The sequence below is a fragment of the Neofelis nebulosa genome, chromosome 9 (genome assembly GCF_028018385.1).
Source record: "Neofelis nebulosa isolate mNeoNeb1 chromosome 9, mNeoNeb1.pri, whole genome shotgun sequence".
Classification (NCBI taxonomy): Eukaryota; Metazoa; Chordata; class Mammalia; order Carnivora; family Felidae; genus Neofelis; species Neofelis nebulosa.
The window spans coordinates 12,054,277-12,075,125 of record NC_080790.1 but is presented as its reverse complement, the minus strand read 5'-3'; the positions used below and the strand labels follow the sequence as shown (position 1 = coordinate 12,075,125).

Genomic DNA, 20,849 nt, shown 5'->3' with positions numbered 1-20,849 from the left:
ATGACTTTGGCTCTTAACAAACAGAGTAGTTCCATAATATCTGTGAACTCACACTTTACTTCTGGGATTGGGAGCCTTTTAGACATCACTGGAGTCTTTTACATATTTTCCAAGAAGTATTTCTTCCCTGCCTTCCTCTCCACTGGATTGGGTCCACTGTGGCTCCCCTGCTCCCCACACCCCTGTTCTTCTCTAAAAGTGCTTTGCAAGTTGGCCGGCGCAGTCCATCACCCCAAGGGCAAGGGCTGTGCCCCATTTCTCTCTCAGTACCTAAGTCCTCCTAGTGCCTGGCCAAGAATGGTGGTCCGTGAATGTTGAACTAAATTCAGTGGGCTCAGGTAGGTTCGATTCATTTAAAATGTGCACAGCAAACTGTCAAGATAAAAAAGTAGAGCTGAGAGTTTAGGGTCCACCGGGAGCCTCCGTGACTGGTAAGAGTTTGGCAGGGTGGTCTGTCTTCCCCAGTCCTGAGGCTGGTCACCGTGAGTCTGACATGGAACAACATTCTGGCGGAGCCCTTTTCCTCCTGTGAATGGCCATAGGCAGCCTTCTGGCACAGGGGTCTGAAATGGCAGTCAGACCCACTCTTGTTTCAGGGTCGGATATCCTCACACAAGGATCTTACGTGAAGCTTTCATGACGAGGGAATAATCATGACACGAGAAGGTTTCCAAAAAGGCCACCTGGCCCCTCCTCCTCCTTCTTCTTGAGGACAATGAAAGAGCTGACTGCCATTCAGCTTGGAGAGTAGCAGAGTTGGTAGAAACAGCCTAGGTTTGGGAGTCAGAAAGGTCTGAGTTTGGGGCACCTGGGGGGCTCTGTCCGTTGAGCGTCTGACTTGGCCTCAGGTCATGATCCCATGGTTCGTGGGTTCAAGGCCCGAGTTGGGCTCGCTCCTGTCAGCACAGAGCCCACTTCAGACCTTCTGTCCTCTCCTCTCTGCCCCTCCCCTGCTCACATTCTCTCTTTCAAAAATAAATAAATACATAAATACATATTTTTTTAATGTTTTTTTAAAAAAGGTCTGAGCTCAGGGGCGCCTGGGTGGCTCAGTCGGTTAAGCGTGCGACTTCGGCTCAGGTCACGATCTCGCGGTCCGCGAGTTCGAGCCCCACGTCGGGCTCTGGGCTGATGGCTCGGAGCCTGGAGCCTGCTTCCGATTCTGTGTCTCCCTCTCTCTCTGCCCCTCCCCCCTTCATGCTCTGTCTCTCTCTGTCTCAAAAATAAATAAACTTTAAAAAAAAAAAAAAGGTCTGAGCTCAAAATCTGGTTATGTAACAAGTTGTGTGATTTGGGGTAATTCTGCTTACGCTCTCTGAGCCTCAGTTTCCTTACCTTTAAAATAAGGACAACAATACTCATCACAGTGTTGTTGAGGATGAGGAAAAATATGTAGGAGCGCCCAGCATGCAGGGGCCTGGTGCACAGTAGGTACTCAGCAAGTGGCACCTTCCACTTGGATTGCTGTTTTAAGGTGACTCCAGGGAAGTCACACAATTCCAGCTGGAGGGCACAACGCGCTTCTCAAGTGGATCTTAGCCAAGTAAGTTGAGGACAGTTGGACAGTTCATGACTCTCCCTGAGTAACTGGCTATATGAGACCCGAAAGGAGGTGAGTCAGGAGAAGTCGTTTCCTTGTAAAAGGCATCTGAAAGCCCCCAGACCTGTCCCCTCCAAGGATACCTGGGTCCCCTGGGAAGGGCATGAGGAAAGGGGAGAGGGCTATAGCCCCATGGGATACCCAAAGAGGAGGTATCTTGAGACTTTGACTAGCCCCCCATTGCAGGGTCCCCTCCAGTGTTATTTACCTGGGATCTGATATAGACCCATACAGCTCTTTCCTGCTAATACTTCTCCCACTTTGGGGGAGACAATTCTCAGGTCAGACCCATCAGCAGACATTTTGTCCTGCTTTGCTCCTGCTGTATGCCAGGTCTTAGGCCGGGCTTATGCCAGGTCTGTATGCCCACGGAGTGGTGCCACCAGCAGCTCTCAGGGGGCTGCCTGCACCCATGGTCTTTAGTCACACCTTCCCACAAGGCGTGGTCACGTGGTCATAGCCAGGCTTGTGCTGGACCCCTGTAATGTGCCTCTCAAGCTCAAGGACGAGCTGGGCTAGGGAACGGGGTGATGTGCCCACAACAGCTGCAGACTGGCAAGGAAAATACCTCAAAGCCAAGACTTTCCCACCACCCTGAAGAAGCGGTCTCTGTCTAGGCGGTGCACGGAGCGAGGAAGCAAAGGGTCACCAGGCTGCAAAGTTGGAAGAACTGAGGCAGCAAGCAGGATTTACACTGGACAAGGCAGGGAGCTACTGGTGGAAGCACAGAGAATGGAAAGCTGGTCTTAGGAAGAGATTGAAATCGCTTGATTAAAAAAGGATTTTCGGAAGCTTTGTCCTGTGTTATGAATGCAATCTCCCTTTGATATTCCCTTTGGACACTGAAGTTAGGATTTCTGTTGCTTTGAAATTATTGTGGCTGCTGGATTGCTCACTGAATGAAACATGGAGCAGACACCAGGTCTCGTGGCCCCTTCGCCTTGGTGACATTTTGCTTTAGGCTCCAAGTGTAATGAAATGCCTTCCCCCACCCCCACCTCACTGCCATGCCAAACACGAACCTCTTAAGGACAGGGTGAGTGTCTTGCTCTGTCTTTGAATCCTCACTGACAGCTGGGGCTCAGTATATGTTGTTGAAGGAGCCACTGCTGAGGACCAAGGAGGAAGAGGCCTGAAGCCAGGGGCTCTACTGAGATCACCCCCTGCTCATTTTTTCTTCTTACTGCCTGGTAGGCTTCCAAAGCCCTAACACATGCCGGAGGCCTCAGTCTAAGAGAGGATTTGGAAGGACGGAGAGGAACGCCAGTGGCAAAACCCTCTCCAATCCTTCCAACTTGGTCTGTTGGCAGAGTGGAGTCGGAGGGGAGACCGGCCTCTGGGAGGTGAGGCCACACGGAGCTCGAAGGTGAGAGGAGAGAGGAGGGCAAGACACGGGAGCTGAAGAAGGAAGGAGAGAGCGAAAGGGGGCAGGGAAGTTGACACTAGAAGAGGGAAATGAGAGAGACGGAGGGAGGGACCCAAGGGCAGGCCACTGGCAGTTGCAGCAACGGGAACAGGCCCCTCCAGGGCTCGTCTCCCACGTGAAGAGCCCTACCGCATGGCACAGGCACACAAGAGCTTTCAAAACGGGGCTGCTACTTCCGTCAATGGTTGCCTCCAACTTCCTTTCATTTTTTTCAGACAGTGGTGAGGCTTTATCTCCGTCCTTCTACACAGCATGCCAAATGGATCTGCATGGTCAGGCCTGGTTGGGACAAGACCCTTCTCGCCAGGTGACTCCCTCGTCCTCTCTCAGGGTCCTCACTCCCTTCCCCTCCCTCTGTGTGAGGGACAGTGGAGCCATGTTCTGGGGATGGCTGGAGGCCCACTCTCTCGAACAAAGCAGTGATTTCCTCCAGCACCACCGTGGCCCACTCCCCACCCCCCACCCCCAAGTCCTCAGGGAAGGGCAATTTGTGGAAATGGAGCTGCCGGGTAATAGATTTCTCTGTCAACATGATGAGTGAAAGAAAGAACGAGGTAATTACCAGTAATGCACTTCAATTATGGCTCTGCCTCCCATCCCCCAACTCCAGCTCCACGTCCCCATTTAATTTTCGTTTAAAACAAAACAGTTGCCACAGACCCAAAGCTAAAAACAGAAATCCCTTTCAGCTCCTGGCAAATTAGCAGGAATGTCTTATTATGGAAGCCGTGGGCGACGAACTTCTTCCAGAGCAATACAGGAAGCGGGCCTCCTGGTCACCCGGCATCCCCTTGCCTCACCACGCCGTTCTCCAATGCTCCAAGCAATTAACCTTGTCCCTCAGGACCTCGGATCGCCCTCCCCTTGCAGGCCGGGCTTAGCCTCTTTTCAAAGTCCTTGCCTGAGGAATTCTGTCAAAAATCAGTAGCACCTTGAGGAGGCCTGAGGTCAGAGGACTTCCTTGCTACACAGGAAGGCGTGTTCTATCAGAAAAGGGAAATGTTCTCAGTCCCTCAGATCTTGGGCAACTAAAAATAAACTAATAGGCCTTAAATTAACGTTTTCTTTTCTCCCCCCCCCCCCGCCCCCACCCCACCAAGACTTTTCAACTTGAAGGAAAAGCATTTATTATCTGAGAGTGACACACAGGAAATTAGACTTATAAATTGTGCTTAAAATGTTATAGTTTCCAACTTTCTTTAATGCTAATCTTAATGCTAATAGGTTGTGAGATATGTGTTTTGACTTGAGAGATTTTTTTTCTTTTTCTAATTAATTCTCGGCTACACCACATGAAACATTTGTGTGGAGGGGCTCCGGGAGTGTGCACACTGTTGGAGAAAGGGCCTCTTGGTGGGGTTCAAACAGCCACTTCCCGAGAAGGGCTTCAGGAAAAATTCTCGTTGGTAGTGTTAATGGAGACCATCCAGAGTCAAGAGCGCTCACTCAACTAGCGGTAAGACACAAACTAAAGGATTGGGGTTGACATTCCGTTATGACCCCGAGTCACCTCCACGAGGCTGGTCTTCTCCCTCCTCTCTCGGGTACTTTCTGTTCTAGTCAGGAAACCCCTCTGCTTCCTGTGAGCACCAGACTCACCCAGCACCACGGTTGTCTTGACTTCCCCCTTTCGTGTAGATTCTCATACCCGCGGCTCTTGCTGAACTCTTGCTGGCATTTGTACATATCTTTTCTTCGGTGCGGTTGGTACATGAGCAAGCTTGGGCCACAGCTAGGGAAACGCCCTCCTCCAGGACAGGGACGGGCATGTCTGGGCCTGGCAGCCACTCCAAGATGCCACGGTAACACAGTAGACACCAAATCCATGCAGTGGCTGGAGGGGGTCAAGAACTCTCTGTGTCGCTAGGTTCCCGTCAGTCATGCAGGACAGGAGGATGGTGTGACGTGGGAGGAGTCTGTTTTCATGGCTTCCCAGATAAGCCAAGACCGTCTGGCTCATCTTATAAGCCAAGGGGGGTTGGTTGATGGACTGAGACCCTTATTGAGCCTCTACTGGTAGTTTGGGAAAAAGCATTTTCCCATTTTCTTATCCTCAAGAATGAACATCAAATACAGTAAAACCTTGCATCGAGACTAACTTGTTCTGCAAGTGTTTCACCAGACAAGCAAGCACCTCTAATAAATTTTAACTTGATAAACAAGCAACGTCTTGCAATATGAGGAGTATGTGAAATGTTTGGCAGAAACCAGTGATGTTTCGGGACGTTGGAAGGTGCCCACAACTGGCACTCGTGTATTTTTTGTCGCTTCGAAGCACCTATCGACACTCCTTTGCTTTTCCATGCAAGAGTAAGCTTCAGAATGCTTTGCTTTGTTCCAGGGCAGGTTGCCTGCAGATACAGACCCTTTCTTCTGCTGCCTTAAATTTACATTAAAGAAAGTTTACATTAATTAAGTATATGACAAGAGTTTATTAATACTGTACTGAAGCCAACACCTGTGCAAGGATGTATGATGGATCCCATGCAGAAAAAGATTCCATTGAGTCAATAGCTAGCAGTGACTCCATTAGTGACGGTGCAAGTGGTCCTACACAATAACCTTCCTCTCTCTTGTCTCCCTCACACCAATCATGAGGGTTTTCAAAGGGAAGTGCAGGTTGATTTATTTTTCTTTATATTTTGTATTTTCTTGATCATTATGTTGTATTATATTACAGTATCGTAATCATTTTTATATGACTATCTTGGGGTTTCAGAATGAATCGTCTGAGTTTCCGTTATTTCTTACGGGGAAATTCGCTTTGGTATACAAGTGCTTTGGATTACAAGTGTGTTTCCGTAACGAATTATGCTAACAAACCAAGATCTTACTGTACACGGACTCTTAAATACTCGCAGAAGAGATTAGTTCGTTGCACCCCAAACTACTTCCCTTTCCCTCCTAGGCGTAGTTATGCTACCTTTCCCAGACTCCCTTGCAATTAGCCGTGCTGGTGTAACTGACCCCGTCCAATAGAACGTGAGGACCCATGCTACACACCCGCTCCCGTCCTGGCCCCTAGTGTTCCTTCCCTTTCTTCCTCTGCTGTCTGGATTAGAGGGATCTGGAGCACTCCAGACTCTAGAGAAGGGTAGAGCCCTACATGAATGGTTTTCAACTGGGGATGATATTACCACCCAGGGGACACTGTGGTAATGAGGAACGTGTGTGTCCTACTGGTGTCTAATGAATAGCATCCGGGGATGCTGGCAAATGTCCTGCAAAGCACAGGACGGCTTCCTACAACAAAGACTTCCAGCCTTCCGAGGTGTCAGTAAGCCAAGGTTGAGAAACCCTGCTCTAAATGGAAAGAGCCTGGGTCTCTGAATGACTGTGTGGATCTTGGCATCGTCCTGGGATGGAAGCAGGACACAAACCTTTATCGGTTAAGCCGCTGAGACTTGGTAGCAGTTTGTTAGGGAGTCAGCTCCTTGTGAAGAAAACCCTGCTCTCGGACCCTAGATACTCAGCACTGAAACAGGAGGCATACTTGTACATTCCAGGGCAGCCCTCCACACTCCCCCAAATCTGAACTCATGAGCGCTCCTCTGTGCTCGCCGGCAATCGCAGGGCTTTAGCTACCTACTGCCAGCCCCCACTTTGAAAAGTTATTCGTGCCCATAGGTGCAGCTGAAACTCACCGTGAGCTCCTCGAGGCCAGGAACTGAATCTCAGCCGACCTCTGATGAACGTAGTCAGCTTTTCCAAGGAGTCTACTGCGCACCACGCTCTGCAGATCGCTGGGGGTGGAGACCTTGATATGCCCTCGCCCTTCCCTCAAGGACTTTTTAGTCCGGCGGGAGAGAAGCTTAAAGACAGGATGGAAGGCTACGTGGTGAATGTTGTCGTGGAGGGGTTCATAGGGAGCCGTGATTTTACAGTCTGTCGCATGACGTTACGCTTTCCTCCCCTTAGGACGCATTCTTGGAAGCCGTGGATCCTTGACCACACCTGACAGGAGTGATAGGGAAAGCTGAAGAGGAGCTAGATACCGCTGACAGCACTCGCCAAAGTCTTCAGAAGCTTCTGCTTCTTCTCTCCATCCCCTTGGCCCCACTCTGTCCTTGAGCCTTCTGCTGCACATGCACATGTGTGGGTGACCCTCAGGGTTGTTTCGCCTCCAGTCATGCACTCAGTAAAGACCAGTGCAAATATGCCACGGGCCGCACCAGGCACTAGAGCAGAGAAGTCACCAGGAGAGTCCACTTTTCGTGTTACAACTTCACCTTGCTACAAGCTGGTGGGAGCATAGGCTGTAAAGCAGGCAAGGACCGTGCTGGTGCAGGCTGCAGGGGTAACACAGGGCAGGAGTACCTCACCTGGCCCTGGGGGTCAGAAAAGTTTTCCAAACAGAAGGGACATCTAGGTTAAGATTAAGAGTAGTGGCATTGGGAGGGATAGGGTTAGGAGGCGAGCAGGAGAAACAGGAAACCATATGCTTGCGGGCCCGGAAGAAAGAGAACATGCCGGTTTGAGGAACGACGGGTTTTCTGGTGCACAGAGGGTGAGTGAAAAGTGGCAAGAGCTGAGGTTGGCAGGTGACCGGTGGCCGAACCATGCAGGGGCTGTCGGTGGGGTGATGGCAAACTCCAGACGGCTTTAAGCAGGATGGGTCGCACTGACCTCTTGGGGCAAAGCTGAAGGTGAGAGATGATGGTGACCAGACCATTGTGCTGAGGATGGGCTCCACAGAAACACTGACTTCAGTCCAGTCTCCAGCCTCATCCATCTCGCAGCTGCTAGAGAGAGAGATGTTTAGACACTCGTCCATCAATCACATCACTCTCCTGCTCCAAGTTCTTCAGTGGCTCCCATTGCCTATGGGATCATGCGCTAATTCTTTGCAACCAAGTTCTTGCAGAATCCACTTTGCTTGTGTCTTCCTAGATGGCATCGTGTCTCAGTATAGCTAGGCTCAAGCCTTGCTCCGGCCAACCTCGAACTGCTCACCCACGGCAAATCGGCTCCATTATCTCCTTCTTTAGGAGTTAAACCTTCTTTATTTCCATCCAGGCTGGCTTCATGCCTTCCCTCTCTGAGTACTTGTATCCTGGTCAGTGATCGGTCCAACTGGATGGGGAGCGTCCTGAGGACAGGAACCAAAGCATTCGTGTTGACATGCTCAGGACCCAGCACAGAGACTGAGTACATGTACACGTGCTCAGTAAGCATCTGTTGAAAGAAGCAATAGATGGATGAATGTCTATCTACACGTTCATGCATCTGCTTCCTCTCAACTAGAAAGACTTGTTTCCATCACTTCCTCTGGAAGGTTTAGCTGGCCTTCAGGGCTGTGTTGGAACCAACTATACTGCTACAATGAACAGCTCTCAGGAATCCCTTAGTTTTAAGAACAAGGAGTTCAGAGTGCCTGGTGAGCTCAGTCAGTTGAGTATCTGACTCTCGGTGTCATACGGCTCAGGTTATGATCTCACAGTTTGTGAGTTTGAGCCCCACATCCAGCCCTGCCCTTGCAAGTGTGGAGCCTGCTTGAGATCGCCTCTCTCTCTCTCTCTCCCCCCCCCCCCTGTCTCTCTTTCAGAATAAATAAATAAACTTAAAAAAAAAGAACAAGAAACTCATTCTGTTTTCATATAGTCCTGGACTGTGGGTGGAGTGGCTCAGATGGACAGTGGCTCTGGCCAATTCCATAAATCAGGAACACAGGCTGACTGAGGCTGGCCATTGTTCAGTATCTGAGCATCTCAAGATATATTTTGCCCCCATTCTGTTCTTCCCCACCCTTCCTCTAGAGGATCCAGGAATATGGGGAGAAAAATGTGAGTATGTAGACATAGCAGACCATAAAACTTCAAGTGTCCTGGGAAATACGTGTTTTTAGGGTAAAGTGAAATATAGCCCTTTACTGTTTCCAAAAAGGCTTTCACATTCATGACCTCACTTGATCTTTTCGCTTGCCACTGACACGGCAGAGATCATATATTCCTACGTTAGCTTCTCTTTTTTTCCTAATGACCAAGAAAACAGCCCATCCCTTATTGGCTCCCTTCTGACTTTGCAAAAGAGCAGGAGAAGAACACCAGAGCAGGAATCAGGAGAGCCAGCTGGCTAGCTGCCAGCTCACTCTGTGGTCTTAGGCAAGTCACTTCCCCTCTTTGGGTCTCACTTTCCCCAAACACAATGGGGAAGAGGTTGGGTAAAATGCCTTCTGGGGTGTCCAGCACCCCTCTTGCTCTGTGATCCTAGATAAGCAGCCGTCGCCCCTCTGCCCTGACCTCACCACCCACCTCAGCCCTGCAGGAAATCCAGCGTGGGCCCTTGCAGCCTGGGCCAGGGAGAAAGCGGTGAGGCCAGATAGCGAGGCAGGGGATTGGAGTGAGCCCTGGCCCCGTCATCCCGTCACCTTGGGAAGTGGGTGTGTGCTTCTGAACCTTAGTCTTCTCTCTTGTAAGTGAAAACCCACCATCTGCCCCACAGTGCGATTGGGAAGATCGAGTGAGGTCATGCATGTGAAAGCCTTTTTGGAAACAGTAAAGGGCTCTGTTTCATCTTACCCTACAAACATGTATTTCCCAGGACACTTGATGTTTTCTCATCTAACATGTCTATATAACCACATTGTTCTCCCCATATTCTCGGAGCCTCCAGAGGAAGGGTGGGGAATAACAGAATGGGGGCAAAAGAGATCTTGAGATACTCACCCCAGGCCAGCACACCCGTATCTGTCCCACCTCTCCTTCGTGGGCACCTGGCGAGACACCTGGGCTGGTAAATGAGGCCACGAGACCAGTCTAGCCAACAAAATGGTGACAGGATGGTGACACGCGTCACTTCTGGGCTGTGGAATTTGAGGGCCGTTGTGCTGGGACGACTTTGGATGTCACATGTAGAGATGGTGGTGTCAGGGGACAGAGGGAGTCCGGTTCCCTGAGTCTTGAGTGCTCACATAACCAATCACCTAAGGTAGGACACTTTTGAGAATGAAGGAGAGGGGCCAATGTCATTAGGATCGGATAGCAGGTGTAAACCAACATGGCCCCAGGCAACCTGCACGTGTGGTCCTCCGACCTGAGTCGCAGGGTAGAGGGGAGTCCCCCTCCTCCTGCACTGGACTCAGAGCAGACGATTTGTGTTATACTGTGCCACTGAATGCCTGAGGCTCGTCTACTGTGGCAGTCAGTGAATACTTACCCTGATTAATACATTCACACCATCAGCTTCAGTTTTCACTAACATTCTGCGAGGCAGATGTTACTTCCCCCAGATGATGCAAAACCAACAGGAGGTTTGGTCAGCTTGCCCAAGATCTTGTGCCAAGATCACACAGCTAGGGTGAAGCTCAGCTTTGCCTGATTCCAAAGCTCACGCTCTTTTTTCCAATCCATGCTGTTGCCTTCCTTTCAGCAGAGCTAGACTCCCCAACTCCCAACAGACCCATAGAGGCCATGGTTTGAAAGTGACATGTCTTTACCCCCACCCCCTAGAGCCCCCAAGAACACGGCTCCCTTGGCTTCTCCCTCCCTTGTCTCTGAAGGGAAGTACCCATATTTCACTTTTAAAAAAAGAAAGAAAAAGATCAAACACCCTCCACCGGTGACTTTAACTTATTTATGGGTTAGATTTTTTTTTTCCCCTGGATCATTTCCTTTCATTCCTGCCAGAACTCCTTGCCTGCAATCCTCCCAAGTTATTAATAAAAGAAGTCAAACGGTAGCGAGTGCAGGGGAACGTTCTTGGCTCCTGCTGATGTGTTTAGTTTGTGCTGGAAGCAGATGTTTTCACCCGGATCACAGACACTTGCCAGGCCTTCCACATCTGCCCTGTTTTCAGACGAGGACAAAAGGAATTCAGAAGACAAAGTCTATTTCCAGGCCAAATAAGAGAGAACGGAGGATAAGGATTGCCACTCACGTCACGTATGATATACACACAATGTCTACGGCTCTGTGCAGGAGGCTAAGGACCCCAGGGTGGGCAGGCCAGCCCCAGATGGTCACCTGATTGCCCCCCAACTATGCCTCACCTGGTCGAGATAGTCCAGAAATTTCTGACGTGGGCATGGTAGATGGCTGCTCAGGCCCACGGTGTGTCGCTCACCGTTCACAGCGCGGGCTAAGTCATTTTCGGTCTCTTCTGCCATTTTTTTTAGGAGTCCTGAATTCAACAAAACAAAACAGAACTTAGTGGAGACGTCTGGAATATATATCTAGGCCGAGGACACCTCACAGATCTTGTGAGTGAAGATTCTGGCCCCCGAAGGTAAAAACTAAGCAAGTAACACTCCTCAAGGTACTTAGTCGGGGCCATGACGGTCTCTCATCCCCTTAACCCCACCTCCAGTTAGGGAACCAGTTAACACGCCGGATGAATTTTTCCCTGGTGTCTGAGTCAATGGCTCTCTCCCCCAGCAAAACCAAGCTGAAGCTTCCTCTCCTCATGACCATCTTCCATTCACTCTTCCTGAGCAGGAGGAAATCCTGGGACTGAGCCCAGCTGGGTCAAGAGGACCCAAGGGCCCAGCAGCCGAGGCAGAAGGCGGGTTGCCATGAGCTTCCAGAACAAGGCAGGAACAGTGAAACTCGAGAGCCAGGCAGTATCCATGGGGAGCCCGCTGACGGGAGAACCCAGGCCCAGGGCAAGTGGGCAGACGCTGGGAACCCCAGCAGAGCAGGGGTGGGAGAGGAAGGAAGACTTTTGACGACAGTCACCTGCCCTGGCCAAACCGTAGCTGCTTTTTTTCGGGGAAGAGGTTTTCTGCTTTGTTGACTTCAAAAGGTGGCTGTGAGAATCAAATGAGACAATCAAGAGGAATGGCCGGGTGGCCGGTAGGTCTGTCCAAGCTCTACGGTAATTTTGCAAGTATTTGCGTGTTTCTGGGGAGGTGCGCCCAGGCCTCAGTCACTGGACCCCGGCCTTTACGTGTGAGGCATGACCGCACGTGCGCGCACATGGGTTTCTGTTCGGTTCTGGAGGGACTTCGGACTGGCAAGGGTCTGAGGGCACAGGCCTGCATTCCCGTGGCGTTGCAGACTTGTCTCCGTGGAGGGGCACAGGCCCAGGCAGCCCTCCCTTGGGTCTTGGCTGGTAGCGGCCCCGAGGGGTGAGGCCGTGTGCCCAGCGTTTCTCTCTGGGGCCGGGTCTGGCTCGTGGCCCCGACCCCCCCCCCCCCACCCCAGGAGCCGGTTCATTAGCATGCGGCCCCGTGGGGTCCCGTGATGGGGGCCACACAATGAGGCAGTCATGCTGGTGCCGCTGGCCTCTGGGTTCCAGGCCAAGGTCTGCTCTGTCACTGTGGGCCGTATTCATTCCAAAGGACACACAGCCCCCCTGTCGCCCCCAAACCCCCGCCTCCGGAGCCCGCCCTGGGTCGGGAAGGCTCCAGCCCAGTCTTACCCTGGGGGCAGCTGAGGGGCTGTGCCACGCGTCCTCATCAAACATTGCTCAGATTCTTGGGGGAGGAGGGGAGAGCACGCTGGAGGCCTTGCCTCCACCCCTCTGGGTTTGCTCACTTCCTGACTCTTGATTCTGCCGGTGCCACCCCAGGCTGGCCTGTCGCCCTGGGCAGATAAGGAATAGCTCAGGGACAACAGTGCCCTTTGGCCAGGTTCCGCTTTCTCCAGAGACGGCCGCTGTAGCGAAGGGACAGACGGTGGGAGTCCCAGATTTGCTGCCGACCCACTGGGCGACGTCGGCCCAACTGCTTGGTCTCTCTGAGCCTCAGTGTCCCCGTTTGTAATGTGAGGGTATTTATTTCTGCCTCTTACGACTGTTGTGAAAATGAAATCCAATGAAGTGTGCAAAGCGTCACCACGCCCGGTGCGGAGTCGGTGCCGGTAAGGGATTGTGGAATTGACTCGATGAGGCGACCTCGGGCAGGACATTTCATCTCTCTGGCCTGCTGTCCACCTGGGAAGTGAGGTGACCACCCCTGACCGCCCATCCCCAGGGGTGCTGTGGATGCAGCTGAAGGGACAGACGTGGAAACATTTGATGCACCAGAATCCTATTTTGGCTTTGTTCTATCCTCTGGGGTGCCAAGCAGTTGCCGATATGATCTCAGAGCCCTTGGCATTCACTACACGTGGGGGGGGGGGGTGGGAGTGGGGATGGGAGGCCAGGGATGTGCCTCATGCCAAGGGCCACGCCAAACACGCGGTATAGACCTCTGCAGTTCTGACGGTCCCATCCGGTGGGTCTTCCCCTCAAAGTGCAATTTCCCAGGTTCATTGAACCCGCACAGACCCTTTCATGCATGTGTTTCTGATTCTGATTTCATGCGCTGACATCACTGAAACGGTATGCCCGGGGTTAGTCTCATGACCACCGAGCTGGGAGCGCAGGAATTTTGGTGCCAGAAAAATTGGATAATGTGGGACATACTGACTTTGCTCTCCAGTTTCCAAATCCTCCTGGGACACTTCTGAGCCTGCCGGAGGCTGTGGTCCTTGTCACTCACGCACAGGGAGGATCGGGCCGCCGTCCCGGTCACCAGGTACCTGGGCTCCCACCTGCACTGCCTCCTCGTCCAGGAAGCAGCCGGGACTTCACGGCTGGGGTCTCTGCCCGCGAAGCCCTTCCAAGACCTCTGGGTACTGCTTACATAGTCTTCCTGCCAATCCTGGGACAACCCTGGGATCAGGGAGGGTATTAGGGGCATTTGGAGGGACAATGTCAGGTCAGGAGTCCCAGCAACCTGCATCTGAGACCCGGCCTTGCTCTTTGGGGATTTTCAGGGGGACGCTGGTCTCTTCTCTCTGTCACAGCATCCCAGTGGGGTTGCTCCAAGCGCTTAGCCCAGGCCGGGTGTCCCCTAGGTGGCATGGTTACATGCATTTACCAATGGGTTTTTATTTTTGCATGCACGGCATCCAGCACACCGTCTAGAGGTCATAGCTGTGCTTGTGTCTAGGTCAGTCTGGTCTGTACTGAGCACCTGTTCTAGACTCTGCAGGCACCACCTGGGGAAGAAGAAGCCACCTGTTGTTGACCAATAGGAGCAAGAGGGTGATGTGTGTTTACTCTGCTGACCCTAAAGTAAAACAGACCCAGGGCCAGAGCCATTGGCTGAGAGAGGGCAGCACTGGGTGCAGAGTGCTGAGTGGGAAGCAGGCAGACTATACCCGTCAGAGAGAGGACTTCAGAGAACCGGGAAAGTCTAGGGTGAAAAGGAATTCCCAGCCAGAGGTAGAAGAAGGACAGCCTCAAAACACAGGTCCTTGGTGACTGTCTGTCCAGCTCACATTCCACCTGTGTCCAGGATGTCCCAGGACACCCCTCATCCTCCAAGTCTCAGTCTGGACAAAGCTGTGTCTGACTCCTGCCCTCGGCAGCCTTGGAAGCCCCAGATGATCCCAGAAGCCCCTCTGCTATGACACTCGCGACCCTGTATTGCTATCATCTCCCTCTGTCTTCCCAGAGATGAGTGTTCTTCATGCTGGATGCCGAGGACGGGCCCTCAAAGCTGGTAAGGAAGGGCCCCTCCCGAGTGGGAGGTGGGGATTGAATGGCACAGAGATGGGAAAGTGAGGCAGGCAGCTTCGTGATGGGGGCAGGCCATGGACAACAGTATAGAGGGTATAGCTGGGGAGTGTGTGTGTGTGTGTGTGTGTGTGTGTGTGTGTAATTTATTCATAGTGAGAGATAAGGCTGGAAGTATTCGGGCCATATTGTGGGCGTCTTGAAGCTCAAACTTGGGAGGCTGGGCTTTTCCCCAGAAGTATCTGAATCAGCTTAGCATCCTTTACAAACACCTACTCACCATGTCTCCCTCCCTCCCTCCTTTCCTGCTTCTCTTCTACCCTTTCTCTATTTCTTCTTTCCTCCCTTCCACCAATATTTATTGAGGTTGCTACGTACAGACTATTCATTTGCAGATCAACCAGCTAAAAGCCTTAGGCTCAAAACGTTCACAGTCTAATGGAGAAAATACACAAAAACAAGTAAAACGGTATGCCACATTCTGTGATAGAAGTAAATCTGGTGGCAGCTCAGAGGAAAGTGTGTAACCTCAGCCAGGTGGGGCATGAGTAATCCAGAAGGCTTCCTGGAGGAGGCCATGTCTAAGCTGAGACGGCAGTAGTAGGGTTTTCAGCAGGCAGACAGGAGACGCGGGAGAGCATTCCAGGCACAGCCGGATGAGTGTGCAGAGGCACAGGAGGGCGGAAGCAGGGAGTCGGGGTTACAATGACACACGGAGCCCGGGTGCAGGAGGGGGAGACCGACGAGATGTGGAAGGCGGACGGGCCGCAGCCTGAGGGGCCTCGTGTGCCAGGCTAGTGAGCCGCGGGGACCGGGAGCCGCCTCAGGGCCTCAGGTGGAGCGGGTGATGCGGCTTCTCCTTGACCCCAGCCCAGCGTGGCTGCTGTGTGGGAACCGGGAGACCGGATATCTCGGTGGCCCAAGTACGCGCTGCTGGTGGCAGGCCCGCGGGTGGTGACATGCCCGTGGACGGGAGGGTGGAAATGGCCACGTGGAACGGACCGAATGAAACGCACGGGCTGGGGGAGGAGGGGAGCAGCCGGAGCTCTGGCACACGCTGCGGGGGGGGGGGGGGGGGGGGGCGGTGCCACAGCCCAGAATGAGCCCGAGGAGGGGGAGTGGACCACCCCCGGGTGACCCACACCCCCCCCCCCGCCCACGTGACAGAAGCGGGGCCACTGTCGCATGCCAGCTCCATGTCACTCTTCCGGGGCCAGGATGAGCCGATTCTTCTGTCAAGGCTTCATGTCTGAGCCTGGTCCATCTTTGGGGACAGGGCTATTGGACCATTTGTTCATATCTATTTGGGACCGCTTGGCCCTCGGAGGCCTCACCCCCAGGGGGCTGCGTCACAGGCAGGGGGTGATCGCACACCTGTGTGTGTTGGGCTCCGAGTGGCCGTGAGGCTCTCATATCCGGCGTCTCCAGCCAGACCCCTAGCCATGAGGGCAGAGGGCCGCCCTGGGACCTTGCACTTGGATGGGCAGGGGCCTCAGATTCCCTCCGGCACCCACCCTCCACTTGACCGGTGCAATCAAGGAAGCCTTCCTTCACGAGGTGCTGTGGAAGCTGAGATTGGGGAGTGGGGGACACTTCTCAGCAGGGAAGGAAGGAGGAACAGCGGCGGCTCCGGTAGGGAAGTCGGTCTTACTGCATGAAAGTAGAAAGAGGGTTCTCTGCTTTTCCCACCTGTCAACACTGGCTGGGGGATGGGACAAAGCCAGGAGGAAAAAGGTCCTTGCACAGCCCTTCTTTCTTCTTAGGGAGTCACCACAGAAGTGGGGTGCCCCCAGAAGTGGGGAGCTCAGAGGTGGAGAGACTGCGGTGGCTGGGGCAGCCAGGGAAGGCTTCCTGGGGGAGAAGGGCTGGGAAGGGGAGGGAAAGGCTGTCCGGGCCTTGCAGAGCAGCAGAGAACAGGGCCCAAGCCTTCCACGATCCGTGAGCCCTGCGAGGTGGCCTTGGCGGCCAGGCTGAGGGCCTGCATGTACCCAGAGAGCCAAGGTCGGCCTCTCCATCCCCGGCTTTGTATTTCCAGCTCTGTGGTTTCCTAAATTATTTGGCTTGAAATTTGTGTCAAACTTTTTTTTCCAGGTGTAATTGAAACCAACCCTCTAAATGCTTGTTCATTCCTGAGGGAAATTAAAGGTGATTTCAAGCAGGAAGATCACAGATTTCAGAAAAAGGGCCTGGGGGGGCTGCACTGTGGACTGGACGGCTGGGCTGCTGGAGCCCCGTTCGGGGAGATTAGCTGCAGCCGATTGCACTTTCCGGAGGGAGGGCCGGCCTCGTGGGGACACCCCTGCCCTCCTGCCCCCCCTCCACTCGGCAGAGGTAAGGAGGCCCGCCAGCTTCAGGGCTTGCTGCCCGCGGCCCCCCACCCCAGAAAGAGCCAAGGTGGAGTCAGGGATCAGAGCAGGCACCCAGCTCAGACCGGGCTCCCTGAAAGCCCCCCCAGCCTGTGGGGGGGGGGGGGGGAGCCTGGGTCAGGAGGACAGATAAGGGAGGAGGTCCAGCGAAAAGCCCCCAGGTAGCCTCATTCAGGTGCTGGGTGACCTCACACCAGTCTTCTCTAAACCTCTGTGCCTCAGTTTCCTCAGCTGTACAGAAAGAATGGAACCGGTACCCGAGAGCTGCGGGCGGGTTACATTAAATGAGGTGACACCCGTGACGCCCTCAGGGTCCGGACCATTCGGGGAACAACAGATACTGATGGAATGTGAATTGGCATCCCAGCAGCTGAGGGAAAGAGCCCTTGATGAAACACAGGGACTCGGCCAGGACACTCATTTTTCGTAGAAGGTGAGGCAGGGTCCACACGCGCCTTAGAAACAAAAACTATCTTTTCCTCCCTTTCTGGCCCGGGGGGCAGAGGGGGGGTGGGGGAGAACATATTTTAAAAGGCTACAACCTTTCCTGCATGCCGGGCACTGTGTGGGCCACACAAATGCCGAGCATTTGCTACTCACGACAGAAACAAGGACCGGTTGTCGTTGCTCCTGTGTTACAGACAAGAAAACTAAGATTCGGAAAAGCTGTGTTATTTGTTCCAGGGCACAGGCCAAGGGGTGGCAGTGCCTGTCCCAGCCCCTTGTTCCTGGCTGGCCTGGGAGGCTCGGGGACACGTGGTCCTGACCCTCTGGTTCCGCACATGCCAGCAGCAGTGAGCTCGGCACCATCTAAAGGGATCCTCTGGCCTGAACGCCCCACGAGAAGGTGCTTCTGACCCCCAACCAACCTCGGCCTGCCCCTCTTGCCTCACCCCTCCTGGAGCCAGGTGTCCAGCACCAACTTCCCTAGCCACGGTCCATCCTCCCCGCCTCCCGGCGGGCTCCTCGCAGATGGTTTTGGACAACATCTGTTTCCCCCAAGCCTAGAACCGTCCTCTGCGGGGACCACACGAGGAGCAGGGGCAGCAGCTCAGTGGCCCGGACCTCAGAACCGGGCGGGATGTTGGTTTCTTAGATCTGAAAGGCCGTGTGTGATTTCGGCATGCGTTCAGTGTCTTTAGGGCGGAAGTCCAGAAGCTGCAGGAAAGAAGGTTCCAGCTTGTCACAAAGGAGGCTTTTCCGGGGTCAGGGGGCTTGGATACGAAATTGGCTTCCTCGGGAGGAAGTGATCTCTCTGCTGCCGGAGGTGTGCAAGCAGAAACTGGGCAGTCCCTTGGCGAGAGTGCCACAAAGGGGACTTGGGATTCAGCTGGGGGGTAACGGTGGTTGTCCCCCAGCCCCAGGGGACTCCGTTCCACCGGGACCGCATCATGGAGTCTCTTGCTTGCTCCTGGCCTGAAGCCCACGTGGGACTGTGCTCAGGCCTTTTTCTATTTGCCACGGGTTATTTCTGCGGAAACTCCCTCCGAGACCACAGTCTGTGCTCTGACAGGCTGCAGCCAGGCTGGGAGGAGGAACACTTGGGCTGCTAATCTCATCCAGCTGCCCCCACCGGCTCCCCAGTCCTGGTGCCTGTCCTCTCTCTGCAGGAAAGCCTCATCTGTCAAGCACATGAATATGAACTTGGACTGAGAATACACTAAAGCTTCCTGCTTTCCCCGAAGGCCCTGCGTGCCCATGAGAGCGCCTCCAGCTTGGTGCCTGGACCCAAGTCCGAGCTTCTCACCTCTGCATTTTCTCCCCACGTGACCTTTGCCATGGGACTTAATCTCGCCGAACTCCACCTTCCTTTTCATCCCTAGAAAGGCTAAGTGATCTCAGGTAGGGGTGCTCAAGCTGTGGGAACACCTGAATTTTCTGGGGGGGGGGGGGGTGTCTTGTTAAAATGCTGACTCAGCAAGTCTTGGGTGCAGACCGAAGAGTCTGTATTTGTAACAAGCCCCCTGGTGATGTCCATGCTGCTGGCCAGGGAGTATCTGGGCTCCCTGGACAGGGACGGGGAAGAAGGTAGAGGAGAGGTTAAGAGCTGAGGGTCTGAACCACTGCACCTACCTATTAGCCATGTGACCTTGGAAAAACTCACCAAATTTACCATGCCTCAGTTTCCCCACTTGCGAAGCAGAGATCGTTCTTAGCAACTAACCCCATACGGTTTTTGTCAAGATTAAATGAGTTCACGCTGCCCCACAGGTAGTCCTGTTGATCTCCCCTCCTTCTTCCCTCTTCCCATTGCTTTCTCCCAGCTCCCAACACCTCTGCACACTCCTGAAATATCCTTGCATCCTAGATTGGAGTTCTGGAAGTATGACCACTGAGCCCAGAGCAGGGCATGGGGCTTGAGCAGAAGCATCCGCAGGGTAAGAGCAGAGCCTGTGAGGGGCAGAGGTGCTGAGCCGGGCGGAGGGGGAGGTCCAGGAGAGGCGGTAGCAGGGCCTGGGCCACTACCCTTGCCCAGGAAGATGGCCTGGCTGTCCGGAGCTTCCATAGATGGGCGGTACCGACCATGTCAGCTCCCACTGGTCCCCTCAATCGATCACTGAGTTCCCAGTGACGCCTGTCACTCTTCTCTGGCACTTCTGACAGTCGCCAGGATGGAGCCGAGGTTCCGATCGGTCCCGGACCACATGGTGTCGGGTCACGGGGGCAGCTTGTGTCCACACCACAGTGTGACATGGAGCTGGGACAACAGACCGGGTGTGTGTGCGCACATCCTTGCCATATGGTTGTATGACCCTTCCTTGTACACTGTCTTTCGTACATGGCACCCAGGACTGAGAGGAAAATAGGTGCTCCTGACCTCACCGTCTTCCCAACGGGATAAGTACGATGGAAACAGAAACAGATCATTTGATCACACTAGGACAAGGGTGGCGAAGCTTTTTCTGTAAAGGAAATTTTAGCTTTGGGGGCCATATGGTCTCTGAAGGAACTACTCAACTCTGGCACTGTAACGTCAAAACAGCTGTAGATAATACAGGTAAAAAAGTGAGCATGTCTATGTCCCAATAAAACTTTATTTACAAAACTAGGCAGTGGGCCAGATTTGGCCCTTGGGCAGTAGTTTGAGGGCCCCTGATCTAAGACCTAGGTTATATTTTAAGTCATTTGGAAACACAACGAAGGAGGGATTAACCACCACTGGAGTGTTGATGAGGTGTTGGAAAGCCTTCAAGGAAGGAACGACAAGATGTTCAATAGGCAGAAACTGAGGGGAAAAAGAGAGAGGGGGGGAAGGAATCCCAAGCCCAGAAAATAGCTTGAGGAAGAGACGGTCAGCATGAAATCGCAGGTGTATTCGGGACGCGGAATAATCTAGTTCGCGTGGTGCTCCACACAAGGAGGGAGAACCGGGGCCTGTGACTCTAGCACCCCAGATTATAGAGACCTCGGAGGCCAGGAGAAGTTTGCAGTTTATTCAGTAGCAACAGGGAGCCAGTGGGGACTCACAGGAAGTTGTCTGCGGAGAGGTGTTGACATGATTACAGCCCCGCTTTGGAGCATCTGAACACATCTGGTGACAGTCCCATTCAGCAATGCCCTCTGCGCACGCAGCATGGTCCAGTGACAAAGCGCTGGCCAGGGCCTGAGCCCTGCTACCTTCCCCTCTCTGGGCCTGTATAATGCAAATGTCCCCACAGCATTGCACAGAGCCAGGAGTGCCTCGTGAGCCATCCCGGGGGACACAGAACCCTGTGACCCATATGTTCATGCACCCCTCCTATTGAGTCTTTTCTATTTATTGATGCACTGGCGCCTACTGTTTGCTAACTGGGCACCACACTGAAAGAGCACTACTCTAGGCTCTTTACATACATTACCTGATTTAAACCTTAAAACAATGCAGTTAGACAGTTATTTTTATATGTGTTTTATAGGCAAGGATGTTGATAAAGGAGACACGCTGATTTAGTAAGTGCCTGCTGGGTGCAAGCTTCTCTGTCTTAGACAGGGAGGTGGTGGTGTTGTGGGAACCGCCCCGGTTTTTCAGACGGAG

At 53.3% G+C, this 20,849-nt stretch overlaps 1 long non-coding RNA gene across 1 annotated transcript in view; it reads right to left on the bottom strand.

The window, feature by feature from the left end:
• Positions 1-4,214: 4,214 nt before the first annotated feature.
• The window catches only part of LOC131484385 (uncharacterized), a 37,883-nt gene continuing 21,248 nt past the window's right edge, over positions 4,215-20,849 (bottom strand). Inside the window, exons 2-4 of the long non-coding RNA XR_009248209.1 lie at positions 11,014-11,144; positions 6,671-8,201; positions 4,215-5,406 (exon numbers count right to left, since the gene is read on the bottom strand). This is a non-coding gene — a long non-coding RNA (uncharacterized LOC131484385). The remainder of the gene's footprint in view (positions 5,407-6,670; positions 8,202-11,013; positions 11,145-20,849) is intronic.